The 13571-nt window shown below is 56.4% G+C and overlaps 1 protein-coding gene across 1 annotated transcript in view; it reads right to left on the reverse strand.

Annotated features, from left to right (window-relative positions):
• Positions 1-13185, reverse strand: part of LOC144772231 (cystathionine beta-synthase-like protein) — a 258165-nt gene extending 244980 nt beyond the window's left edge. The window contains exon 1 of the mRNA XM_078656387.1: positions 13167-13185. The gene's annotated coding sequence lies outside the window, so the exon portion shown is untranslated. The remainder of the gene's footprint in view (positions 1-13166) is intronic.
• Between the last annotated feature and the right edge of the window lie 386 nt (positions 13186-13571).

Raw genomic sequence — 13571 nt, forward strand, 5'->3', positions numbered from 1 at the left:
GGCCAGGCCCTATGCACCCACCCACAGCGTCAGCACAGCATGCGGCCAATGAGAGCACGGCTGCAGCCCAACCCACCGAGCCTGTGCACTCTGTGGAGCCAGGCCCTATGCACCCGCCCACAGTGTCAGCACAGCCTGCGGCCAATGACAGCACGGCTGCAGCCCAATCCACGCAAGCCCGTGCAACCTGAGCCAGGCCCTATGCACCCGCCCACAGCGTCAGCACAACCTGCGGCCAATGACAGCAGGGCAGCAGCCCAACCCACCGATCCTCTGCACCCGCCCCCAGCATCATCACAGCCAGCGGCCAATGAGAGCACGGCTGCAGCCCAACCCACCGAGCCTGTGCACACTGTGAGGCCAGGCCCTATGCACCCACCCACAGCTTCAGCACAGCCAGCGGCCAATGACAGCACGGCTGCAGCCAAACCCAAGAGCCTGTGCAAACTGAGCCAGGCCCTATGCACCCACCCGCACCGTCAGCACAGGCTTCAGCCAATGAGAGCACAGCTGCAACCCAACCCATACGAGCCTGTGCAACCTGAGCCAGGCCCTATGCACCCGCCCACAGCGTCAGCACAGTCTGCAGCCAATGACAGCACGGCTGCAGCCCAACCCACCCGAGCCTGTGCAACCTGAGCCAGGCCCTATGCACCTGCCCACAGCGTCAGCACAGCCTGCAGCCAATGACAGCACGGCTGCAGCCCAACCCACCCGAGCCTGTGCACACTGAGCCAGGCCCTATGCACCCGCCCACAGCGTCAGCACAGACAGCAGCCAATGACAGCACGGCTGCAGCCCAACCCACCCGAGCCTGTGCAACCTGAGCCAGGCCCTATGCACCTGCCCACAGCGTCAGCACAGCCTGCACCCAATGACAGCACAGCTGCAGCCCAACCAACCCGAGCCTGTGCACACTGAGCCAGGCCCTATTCACCCGCCCACAGCGTTACCACAGCCAGCGGCCAATTACAGCAGGGCTGCAGCCCAACCCACCGAGCCCATGCACACTGTGGAGCCAGGCCCTATGCACCCGCCCACAGCGTCAGCACAGCCAGCGGCCAATGACAGCACGGCTGCAGCCCAACCCATGTGAGCCCGTGCAGCCTGAGCCAGGCCCTATGCACCTGCCCACAGCGTCAGCACAGCCTGCGGCCAATGACAGCACGGCTGCAGCCCAACCCGCGCGACCCTGTGCACACTGAGCCTGGCCCTATACACCCCGCCCACAGCTTCAGCACAGCCAGCGGCCAATGACAGCACGGCTGCAGCTAAACCCACGCAAGCCTTTGCACACTGTGGGGCCAGGCCCTATGCACCCACCCACAGCACCAGCACAGCCTGCGGCCAGTGACAGCACGGCTGCAGCCCAACCTACCGAGCCTGTGCAAACTGAGCCAGGCCCTATGCACCCGCCCACAGCGTCAGCACACCAGCGACCAATGACAGTATGGCTGCAGCCCACCCCACCGAGCCTATACACACTGAGCAAGGCACTATGCACCCGCCCAAAGCGTCAGCATAGCCAGTGGCCAATGACAGCATGGCTGCAGCCCAACCCACGAGTCTGTGCACACTGTGGAGCCAGGCCTTATGCACCCGCCCACAGCGTCAGCACAGCCTGCAGTCAATGAGAGCACGGCTGCAGCCCAACCCACCGTGCCTGTGCAAGCTGAGCCAGGCCCTATGCACCCGCCCACAGCATCAGCACAGCCAGCGGCCAATGACAGCACGGCTGTAGCCCAACCCATGTGAGCCCGTGCAGCCTGAGCCAGGCCCTATGCACCTGCCCACAGCGTCAGCACAGCCTGCGGCCAATGAGAGTACGGCTGCAGCCCAACCCGCGCGAGGCTGTGCAAGCTGAGCCAGGCCCTATGCACCCGCCCACAGCGTCAGCACAGCCTGCGGCCAATGACAGCACGGCTGCAGCCCAACCCGTGCGACCCTGTGCACACTGAGCCAGGCCCTATGCACCTGCCCACAGTGTCAGCACAGCCTGCGGCCAATGACATGACGGATGCAGCCCAACCCACCGAGCCTATACACACTGAGCAAGGCACTATGCACCCGCCCAAAGCGTCAGCATAGCCAGCGGCTAATGACAGCATGGCTGCAGCCCAACCCACCGAGTCTGTGCACACTGTGGAGCCAGGCCTTATGCACCCGCCCACAGCGTCAGCACAGCCTGCAGCCAATGAGAGCACGGCTGCAGCCCAACCCACCGAGCCTGTGCAAGCTGGGCCAGGCCCTATGCACCCGCCCACAGCGTCAGCACAGCCAGCGGCCAATGACAGCACAGCTGCCGCCCAACCCACCGAGCCTGTGCACACTGTGGGGCCAGGCCCTATGCACCCGCCCACAGCGTCAGCACAGCCTGCGGCCAATGAGAGCACGGCTGCAGCCCAACCCACCCGAGCCTGTGCAACCTGAGCCAGGCCCTATGCACCTGCCCACAGCGTCAGCACAGCCTGCAGCCAATGACAGCATGGCTGCAGCCCAACCCACCCGAGCCTGTGCACACTGAGCCAGGCCCTATGCACCCGCCCACAGCGTCAGCACAGTCTGCAGCCAATGATAGCACGGCTGCAGCCCAACCCACCCGAGCCTGTGCAACCTGAGCCAGGCCCTATGCACCTGCCCACAGCGTCAGCACAGCCTGCAGCCAATGACAGCACGGCTGCAGCCCAACCCACCCGAGCCTGTGCACACTGAGCCAGGCCCTATGCACCCGCCCACAGCGTCAGCACAGCCAGCGGCCAATGACAGCACGGCTGCACCCCAACCCACCCGACCCTGTGCACACTGTGGAGCCAGGCCCTATGCACCCGCCCTCAGCATCAGCACAGCCAGCGGCCAATGAGAGCTCGGCTGCAGCCCAAACCACGCGAGCCCGTGCAACCTGAGCCAGGCCCTATGCACCTGCCCACAGCGCCAGCACAGCCAGCGGCCAATGAGAGCACGGCTGCAGCCAAACCCACGAGAGCCTTTGCACACTGTGGGGCCAGGCCCTATGCACCCACCCACAGCGTCAGCACAGCATGCGGCCAATGAGAGCACGGCTGCAGCCCAACCCACCGAGCCTGTGCACTCTGTGGAGCCAGGCCCTATGCACCCGCCCACAGTGTCAGCACAGCCTGCGGCCAATGACAGCACGGCTGCAGCCCAATCCACGCAAGCCCGTGCAACCTGAGCCAGGCCCTATGCACCCGCCCACAGCGTCAGCACAACCTGCGGCCAATGACAGCAGGGCAGCAGCCCAACCCACCGATCCTCTGCACCCGCCCCCAGCATCATCACAGCCAGCGGCCAATGAGAGCACGGCTGCAGCCCAACCCACCGAGCCTGTGCACACTGTGAGGCCAGGCCCTATGCACCCACCCACAACTTCAGCACAGCCAGCGGCCAATGACAGCACGGCTGCAGCCAAACCCAAGAGCCTGTGCAAACTGAGCCAGGCCCTATGCACCCACCCGCACCGTCAGCACAGGCTTCAGCCAATGAGAGCACAGCTGCAACCCAACCCATACGAGCCTGTGCAACCTGAGCCAGGCCCTATGCACCCGCCCACAGCGTCAGCACAGTCTGCAGCCAATGACAGCACGGCTGCAGCCCAACCCACCCGAGCCTGTGCAACCTGAGCCAGGCCCTATGCACCTGCCCACAGCGTCAGCACAGCCTGCAGCCAATGACAGCACGGCTGCAGCCCAACCCACCCGAGCCTGTGCACACTGAGCCAGGCCCTATGCACCCGCCCACAGCGTCAGCACAGACAGCAGCCAATGACAGCACGGCTGCAGCCCAACCCACCCGAGCCTGTGCAACCTGAGCCAGGCCCTATGCACCTGCCCACAGCGTCAGCACAGCCTGCACCCAATGACAGCACAGCTGCAGCCCAACCAACCCGAGCCTGTGCACACTGAGCCAGGCCCTATTCACCCGCCCACAGCGTTACCACAGCCAGCGGCCAATTACAGCAGGGCTGCAGCCCAACCCACCGAGCCCATGCACACTGTGGAGCCAGGCCCTATGCACCCGCCCACAGCGTCAGCACAGCCAGCGGCCAATGACAGCACGGCTGCAGCCCAACCCATGTGAGCCCGTGCAGCCTGAGCCAGGCCCTATGCACCTGCCCACAGCGTCAGCACAGCCTGCGGCCAATGACAGCACGGCTGCAGCCCAACCCGCGCGACCCTGTGCACACTGAGCCTGGCCCTATACACCCCGCCCACAGCTTCAGCACAGCCAGCGGCCAATGACAGCACGGCTGCAGCTAAACCCACGCAAGCCTTTGCACACTGTGGGGCCAGGCCCTATGCACCCACCCACAGCACCAGCACAGCCTGCGGCCAGTGACAGCACGGCTGCAGCCCAACCTACCGAGCCTGTGCAAACTGAGCCAGGCCCTATGCACCCGCCCACAGCGTCAGCACACCAGCGACCAATGACAGTATGGCTGCAGCCCACCCCACCGAGCCTATACACACTGAGCAAGGCACTATGCACCCGCCCAAAGCGTCAGCATAGCCAGTGGCCAATGACAGCATGGCTGCAGCCCAACCCACGAGTCTGTGCACACTGTGGAGCCAGGCCTTATGCACCCGCCCACAGCGTCAGCACAGCCTGCAGTCAATGAGAGCACGGCTGCAGCCCAACCCACCGTGCCTGTGCAAGCTGAGCCAGGCCCTATGCACCCGCCCACAGCATCAGCACAGCCAGCGGCCAATGACAGCACGGCTGTAGCCCAACCCATGTGAGCCCGTGCAGCCTGAGCCAGGCCCTATGCACCTGCCCACAGCGTCAGCACAGCCTGCGGCCAATGAGAGTACGGCTGCAGCCCAACCCGCGCGAGGCTGTGCAAGCTGAGCCAGGCCCTATGCACCCGCCCACAGCGTCAGCACAGCCTGCGGCCAATGACAGCACGGCTGCAGCCCAACCCGTGCGACCCTGTGCACACTGAGCCAGGCCCTATGCACCTGCCCACAGTGTCAGCACAGCCTGCGGCCAATGACATGACGGATGCAGCCCAACCCACCGAGCCTATACACACTGAGCAAGGCACTATGCACCCGCCCAAAGCGTCAGCATAGCCAGCGGCTAATGACAGCATGGCTGCAGCCCAACCCACCGAGTCTGTGCACACTGTGGAGCCAGGCCTTATGCACCCGCCCACAGCGTCAGCACAGCCTGCAGCCAATGAGAGCACGGCTGCAGCCCAACCCACCGAGCCTGTGCAAGCTGGGCCAGGCCCTATGCACCCGCCCACAGCGTCAGCACAGCCAGCGGCCAATGACAGCACAGCTGCCGCCCAACCCACCGAGCCTGTGCACACTGTGGGGCCAGGCCCTATGCACCCGCCCACAGCGTCAGCACAGCCTGCGGCCAATGAGAGCACGGCTGCAGCCCAACCCACCCGAGCCTGTGCAACCTGAGCCAGGCCCTATGCACCTGCCCACAGCGTCAGCACAGCCTGCAGCCAATGACAGCACGGCTGCAGCCCAACCCACCCGAGCCTGTGCACACTGAGCCAGGCCCTATGCACCCGCCCACAGCGTCAGCACAGTCTGCAGCCAATGATAGCACGGCTGCAGCCCAACCCACCCGAGCCTGTGCAACCTGAGCCAGGCCCTATGCACCTGCCCACAGCGTCAGCACAGCCTGCAGCCAATGACAGCACGGCTGCAGCCCAACCCACCCGAGCCTGTGCACACTGAGCCAGGCCCTATGCACCCGCCCACAGCGTCAGCACAGACAGCAGCCAATGACAGCACGGCTGCAGCCCAACCCACCCGAGCCTGTGCAACCTGAGCCAGGCCCTATGCACCTGCCCACAGCGTCAGCACAGCCTGCACCCAATGACAGCACAGCTGCAGCCCAACCAACCCGAGCCTGTGCACACTGAGCCAGGCCCTATTCACCCGCCCACAGCGTTACCACAGCCAGCGGCCAATTACAGCAGGGCTGCAGCCCAACCCACCGAGCCCATGCACACTGTGGAGCCAGGCCCTATGCACCCGCCCACAGCGTCAGCACAGCCAGCGGCCAATGACAGCACGGCTGCAGCCCAACCCATGTGAGCCCGTGCAGCCTGAGCCAGGCCCTATGCACCTGCCCACAGCGTCAGCACAGCCTGCGGCCAATGACAGCACGGCTGCAGCCCAACCCGCGCGACCCTGTGCACACTGAGCCTGGCCCTATACACCCCGCCCACAGCTTCAGCACAGCCAGCGGCCAATGACAGCACGGCTGCAGCTAAACCCACGCAAGCCTTTGCACACTGTGGGGCCAGGCCCTATGCACCCACCCACAGCACCAGCACAGCCTGCGGCCAGTCACAGCACGGCTGCAGCCCAACCTACCGAGCCTGTGCAAACTGAGCCAGGCCCTATGCACCCGCCCACAGCGTCAGCACACCAGCGACCAATGACAGTATGGCTGCAGCCCACCCCACCGAGCCTATACACACTGAGCAAGGCACTATGCACCCGCCCAAAGCGTCAGCATAGCCAGTGGCCAATGACAGCATGGCTGCAGCCCAACCCACGAGTCTGTGCACACTGTGGAGCCAGGCCTTATGCACCCGCCCACAGCGTCAGCACAGCCTGCAGTCAATGAGAGCACGGCTGCAGCCCAACCCACCGTGCCTGTGCAAGCTGAGCCAGGCCCTATGCACCCGCCCACAGCATCAGCACAGCCAGCGGCCAATGACAGCACGGCTGTAGCCCAACCCATGTGAGCCCGTGCAGCCTGAGCCAGGCCCTATGCACCTGCCCACAGCGTCAGCACAGCCTGCGGCCAATGAGAGTACGGCTGCAGCCCAACCCGCGCGAGGCTGTGCAAGCTGAGCCAGGCCCTATGCACCCGCCCACAGCGTCAGCACAGCCTGCGGCCAATGACAGCACGGCTGCAGCCCAACCCGTGCGACCCTGTGCACACTGAGCCAGGCCCTATGCACCTGCCCACAGTGTCAGCACAGCCTGCGGCCAATGACATGACGGATGCAGCCCAACCCACCGAGCCTATACACACTGAGCAAGGCACTATGCACCCGCCCAAAGCGTCAGCATAGCCAGCGGCTAATGACAGCATGGCTGCAGCCCAACCCACCGAGTCTGTGCACACTGTGGAGCCAGGCCTTATGCACCCGCCCACAGCGTCAGCACAGCCTGCAGCCAATGAGAGCACGGCTGCAGCCCAACCCACCGAGCCTGTGCAAGCTGGGCCAGGCCCTATGCACCCGCCCACAGCGTCAGCACAGCCAGCGGCCAATGACAGCACAGCTGCCGCCCAACCCACCGAGCCTGTGCACACTGTGGGGCCAGGCCCTATGCACCCGCCCACAGCGTCAGCACAGCCTGCGGCCAATGAGAGCACGGCTGCAGCCCAACCCACCCGAGCCTGTGCAACCTGAGCCAGGCCCTATGCACCTGCCCACAGCGTCAGCACAGCCTGCAGCCAATGACAGCACGGCTGCAGCCCAACCCACCCGAGCCTGTGCACACTGAGCCAGGCCCTATGCACCCGCCCACAGCGTCAGCACAGCCTGCGGCCAATGAGAGCACGGCTGCAGCTTTTTAGATATACGGACTTATCAAGGTCCAGGAATTGTGTACAGGATAAACTTCCAGGAATTATACATTGGAATACAAAGTCTTCTGTGCCATCGCGGGCCAACTTTGCCGGTGATTTTATTTGGTAAGAAGTCCCTAAATGGACTGGTTTTGAGCTTTGTTACGTAATCAAATAACTTGCTTTTTAATAAGAAGAGATGTGAGCAATGTAGGTTTTTTTAGACTTATTATACACGAATCAGACTTTTTCTATAACATTTCATTTGCACGTTTGACTGACGAGAAAACGTTCTTGACTGCCTCCTAATCGAGATGCAAGGCTAGAGTTCAGCTATACTGCCGTGCTGCATAGAGCATGAATTACTATTCTAGTTGCATGCAAAGATTAACAATGGGTCTGTTTCCTCCCGCTGTGCTGGGGGCGGGGGGGCTCGTACAGCGCCCCTGTGCTCATGACGTGGTCAGCTCGTCATGAGCCACGGCGCCCCGGTGCTCATGGCGAGCTGAGCTCGTCACAGCTGCACCCGTTCCCATGGAACACTCAGCACAGCAGGGGAATCAGCCCAGCGTGCGAGCGTTCCACGGAACGGGGGCGGTCATGACGAGCTCAGCTCGTCATGAGCACCGGAGCGCCGTCGCTCATGACGAGCTGACCTCGTCATGAGCACCCAAGGGGTTAAGTTTAATGATTATTTCAGTGCAACAATGCGTAAATACAGTACGCACTGATCTAGTCTTGGCAGGCAATATAGCTGTCTCGTGTATATACTTGCCTTATGAAAGGATGTAATTGATTATTTCCTAGCCAAGAATTCAGGCCGTAACCCCTTTCGTGCGGCCGCGATTCCCCCCGTGTGCTGCCGCCGAACGAACAGGGCGGGGCCGTGACGAACCCCAGCCGTCATCAGCACACGAGCACCGTGGAGCGTGACGGCTGGGGTTCGTCACCAGCATGGAAGGGGTTAATATGGTTACAATCTCCAGTGACATGAATTTTTCGCGGCCATTCTTGTTTCATACAGCAACTAATAAAAATGACGACTGTGCATTATGAGTTAGATACAGCATTTGTTCCCAGTCATAGCAGGTATCGTTAAAGTTACGGCAGACATTATAGATCAGGGGTCTCCAAACCTTTCTGTACTGAGAGCTACTTATGTTCAATAAAACACATTAACAGCTACTAATATTATTAGTGCAGTATAATTTCAATATCTTTATATGTATATTAATTCAAGCAAGCAAAATCTTTCTAATTTAATAAGCTGGGCTGCACACGGGTGAGCTACTCAGAGTTAGCTCAAGAGCTACAGTAGCTCACGAGCTACTGGTTGGAGACCCCTGTTATAGATACACGGAGAAAATAACCATAATGGTATTATATGTATTAGAAGCACCGTATGGGCATTGATTTTGATAGGAATTATTTTCCTCCTCAAATTACAGCATTTTTTCTACATAGAAGGAATTTCTACAATAAACTAGGTTGACATTGGGTAGCAACCTCATCTATATCTACAAAACCAGCTTCTTGAGGAGAGGACTTATGCATCATCCCTAGCCTCTGAAAAATCCTGAATGTTCACAATTAGGTGATGGGTTGTTGCACCAGTATGAAGTGTGAGAACACTCTGCTGTCTTCTGATTCATCTAAATAACGCAAGGCACTTACCTTTTTTTCTCCATCTTTCCGTCTTACATCCGGCTCACATTCTTTAATTCACTCTTTGCACATGAGTGAATAATAATTCACTTATTTGTTTTTAATTGATAATACGCATGCAATCACCCAAAGAGATTAATATCTTGCATGGGGTGGGGTTGCCTTAGAATGCAACAAGATACTTGGTAACATCAGGCACCTTGAGGGCATGCAATCGTTATGTGTACATAGAAGAATATGTTAAAATAATTTTTCAATTTACAATACTTGTTATGTATGTATTCTTCTGCAGCCTTGAAAAAGCCCTGCGGGCGAAAGGCGCGTCGGCTGTTGCTACAATCTTCATTATTTACGAAATAAAAGACAAAAGACCTGATTCGGGAGTGTGCTTGAAGTAATTTTTGAAAGGACATTGAAACAAGGACTTATTGGACACATAACATGAGGAAAAAACTCCTCCAGTGCTTGCTATAACATTTGTTGGATTATAGATATACTGACAGGGTGTGCTCTGGTGTACAACGATTAATCATAGTTTTAGACCTCATAGGTCTAGAGATAAAAATACCCTGGTGGGTGGGTATTACAACGCCATCCGAGCACCCTGTACGAATTTATTTGAAATGTTATATCTAGACTTAGTATGTCAAGAGATGTGCAGACCAATTAGCAAACCCACACTTTGTTTTTCGGATTAGAAGGTAGGGTATTCACCCCATCGGGGGTTTCATTTAATATCTCGAAAAGAACTAAAACGAATTCTAAATGTGTCTCTCATCCTGTGTTTCTGCATCATAGCAAATTGAGTGTTGTGCAATGTTGAAATGTTATGAAGACTGTACTTGAGAATTTAGAAATGATGTTGCAGGACAATGGTTGATTTCCTTACAGAGACCTTTTCGCCCAGTCACTGCGGCACCTCTAGCCAGGTGGGTCACTTGGTTGTTATATCTGTCAGGTATTGATACGTCGGCATTTGGAGCCCATTCTGTAAGAGGAGCTATGGCTTCTAAACGTTTTGCTACAGGTTCCCGATTGGAAGATATTATGACTGCGGCGGATTGGTCATCTGATTCTACTTTCAAGACGTTTTATCATAAACCAATTGTAGATGTAGCAACTACCGTGGTGGATCACATTTAAACTAACATAATCTGAAGCCTCCGTGGACCGACATAGAATAAGAACAATTCTAGCTAGCGCATCAAGAATTTTCAATTCTATTAAGGACACGGAGACGAAGATTATCCCACCCTAGACACTGTATTATACAATATGAGGTTTGATGTGTTCATATTAACAAAAATGATTTTATACAACGTTATATATTATGATGTTGGGTTTCTTCCCACCCGTATTCTTGTTGGAAATACATTAATTGAATGGTATATTATGGTGTATATTCTCTTGTCAGGCGAGCAGAATAAATCGGCCTAAGGAGTCAAGAGGAAATCCAATTTGGATCAAGAGAAGACGTTCCTGTAGTTAAGTTCGGGTTCAAGTCGATGAAGGAATCGGTGAAGTTCAAGGTTCTACAGTCAAGTTTAAGGACTGTGATTGGAGGTTTTCGCAAAGAAAGAGGCAGCAGTATTGCGCCAGAGACACGTATACCAATGGGCGCCATGTGATTGGTGCACACTATGGAGGGGGTTGTCCTTCCGGGGTTATGTATCTTAAAGGTTATTGGCTGCTGTTTTATGTCAGTAAAGTAAAGAGAAGATAATCCTCGACTCCGTGTCTAAGTAGAATTGAAAATTCTTGACGCTTTAGCTAGAACATTTTTTATTCACCCACAGCGTCCGCATGTGTGCACAGCCTAGAGCGCGAGGCCCACGCGCCGCTCCCTGCTGGGACACCAGCAGTGCTGCATTAGTGTGTACAGTACTGTGCACACCCTGCTCACACTCTCAGCAGTGCTGCATTAGCTTATGTTGTACTGTGCACGCGCTGCTCCCTGCTCAGACACCAGCAGTGCTGCATCAGTGTGTACTGTGCTGTGTATGCCCTGCTCAGACTTCCAGCAGTGCTGCATTAGTTTCTGTTGTACTGTGCACGCGCCGCTCCCTGCTGGGACACCAGCAGTGCTGCATTAGTGTGTACAGTACTGTGCACACCCTGCTCACACTCTCAGCAGTGCTGCATTAGCTTATGTTGTACTGTGCACGCGCTGCTCCCTGCTCAGACACCAGCAGTGCTGCATTAGTGTGTACTGTGCTGTGTATGCCCTGCTCAGACTTCCAGCAGTGCTGCATTAGTTTCTGTTGTACTGTGCACGCGCCGCTCCCTGCTGGGACACCAGCAGTGCTGCATTAGTGTGTACAGTACTGTGCACACCCTGCTCACACTCTCAGCAGTGCTGCATTAGCTTATGTTGTACTGTGCACGCGCTGCTCCCTGCTCAGACTTCCAGCAGTGCTGCATTAGCTTATGTTGTACTGGGCACGCGCTGCTCCCTGCTCAGACACCAGCAGTGCTGCATCAGTGTGTACTGTGCTGTGTATGCCCTGCTCAGACTTCCAGCAGTGCTGCATTAGTTTCTGTTGTACTGTGCACGCGCTGCTCCCTGCTCAGACTCTCAGCAGTGCTGCATTAGCTTATGGTGTACTGTGCACGCGCTGCTCCCTGCTCAGACACCAGCAGTGCTGCATTAGTGCGTATTGTACTGTGCACACCCTGCTCCCTGCTCAGACTCTCAGCAGTGCTGCATTAGCTTATGTTGTACTGTGCAAACGCTGCTCCCTGCTCAGACTCTCAGCAGTGCTGCATTAGCTTATGGTGTACTGTGCACGCGCTGCTCCCTGCTCAGACACCAGCAGTGCTGCATTAATGTGTACTGTGCTATGCAAGCGCTGCTCCCTGCTCAGACTCCAGCAGTGCTGCATTAGCTTATGGTGTACTGTGCACGCGCTGCTCCCTGCTCAGACACCAGCAGTGCAGGATTAATGTGTACTGTGCTATGCAAGCGCTGCTCCCTGCTCAGACTCCAGCAGTGCTGCATTAGTGCGTATTGTACTGTGCACACCCTGCTCCCTGCTCACATTCTCAGCAGTGCTGCATTAGCTTATGTTGTACTGTGCAAACGCTGCTCCCTGCGCAGACACCAGCAGTGCTGTGGGGCCAGGCCCTATGCACCCACAGCGTCCGCATGTGTGCACAGCCTAGAGCCCAAGGCCCACGCGCTGCTGCCTGCACAGACACCAGCAGTGCTGCATCAGTGTGTACTGTGCTGTGTATGCCCTGCTCAGACTTCCAGCAGTGCTGCATTAGTGCAGTGCTGTATAGTAGTGAAGTTCCTATATTCCCAATAGGCTCTGCGCATTGGAATAATATATCCTATAGTTTAGACGTAGGACTGAGGTCGACTAGGTCTCTATCGAATATATTAGACTTAATTGTGAGTGCCCGCTAGCTCAGAGGTCACTAAAACGTTCTCGAATAAACAACAAGGGATTCGTTTCTGACAACCGCATAAACATGACAACTTTGTTTCCCAAGAATAAGAAGTATCTCTAGATTCGTGGAAACAATAGATAGATGTTTCACTCAGTCAATCGTGCATGCTTCGTTTCACCAGAGTGCAGAGACATAGATAGACGGGCGTTTTCAATAAAAGGATTTATTGAACAATCTTCTTTCTCATGAAAAGAAATGAACTGCTACAATCGTAATACTGGCTGTAAAGTGTAATGCGTACAGCAAGAAGAGTATTATAAAATAATACTGTAAAAGCATGATATGGTTTCTAAGCCATAAAATATATACATAAATAACAAAGCTAAAAGTACTCAACTGGTGCTTCTAAAATACGCCTACCCCAATGTACCTAACCTAGGTCTTAGTAGGAGGGAAGAAGTAAGTGTGGTGTAGCATAGGCTTTAGTTTCTTTGCCAAGAATCTATTCCAAGATTTCTGTTAGGGTCTAATCAGCTCCGTACCTTGGCTTTAGAATGAAGGAGGTCTGGTATCTCTGGCTCGGACTCGATTTCCCAGCAACCCGCGAGGGGAGCTTGGAAACACTGGAGCTGGATTCTCACCGAGAGAAAGACAGCGTCTCTCTCAGTGCGTCAGCTGGAGGGTCGGCTTCCTTCGGCACTTGCTGTAGCGAGCTGCGTCGGGCAAGTAGATAGTCGAACTGCTCCAAACCACCGTGTGTTTGCTAGAGCAAATGAAGGCATATTTATACCTTGAAGGTGCCTGGTTTGACGTAAATTCGGTCATAATAACGTCACCAAAGAACCCCAAGGGAATGGTAGTTCTTTGAAAACTTTATGATTTCTAGGACAAATCAATATTCAAGAAAGGGGATGTCCCTGACTGCTGAAGCCGAGTTTTCTAAGAAA

The sequence above is a fragment of the Lissotriton helveticus genome, chromosome 8 (assembly GCF_964261635.1).
Source record: "Lissotriton helveticus chromosome 8, aLisHel1.1, whole genome shotgun sequence".
NCBI lineage: Eukaryota > Metazoa > Chordata > Amphibia > Caudata > Salamandridae > Lissotriton > Lissotriton helveticus.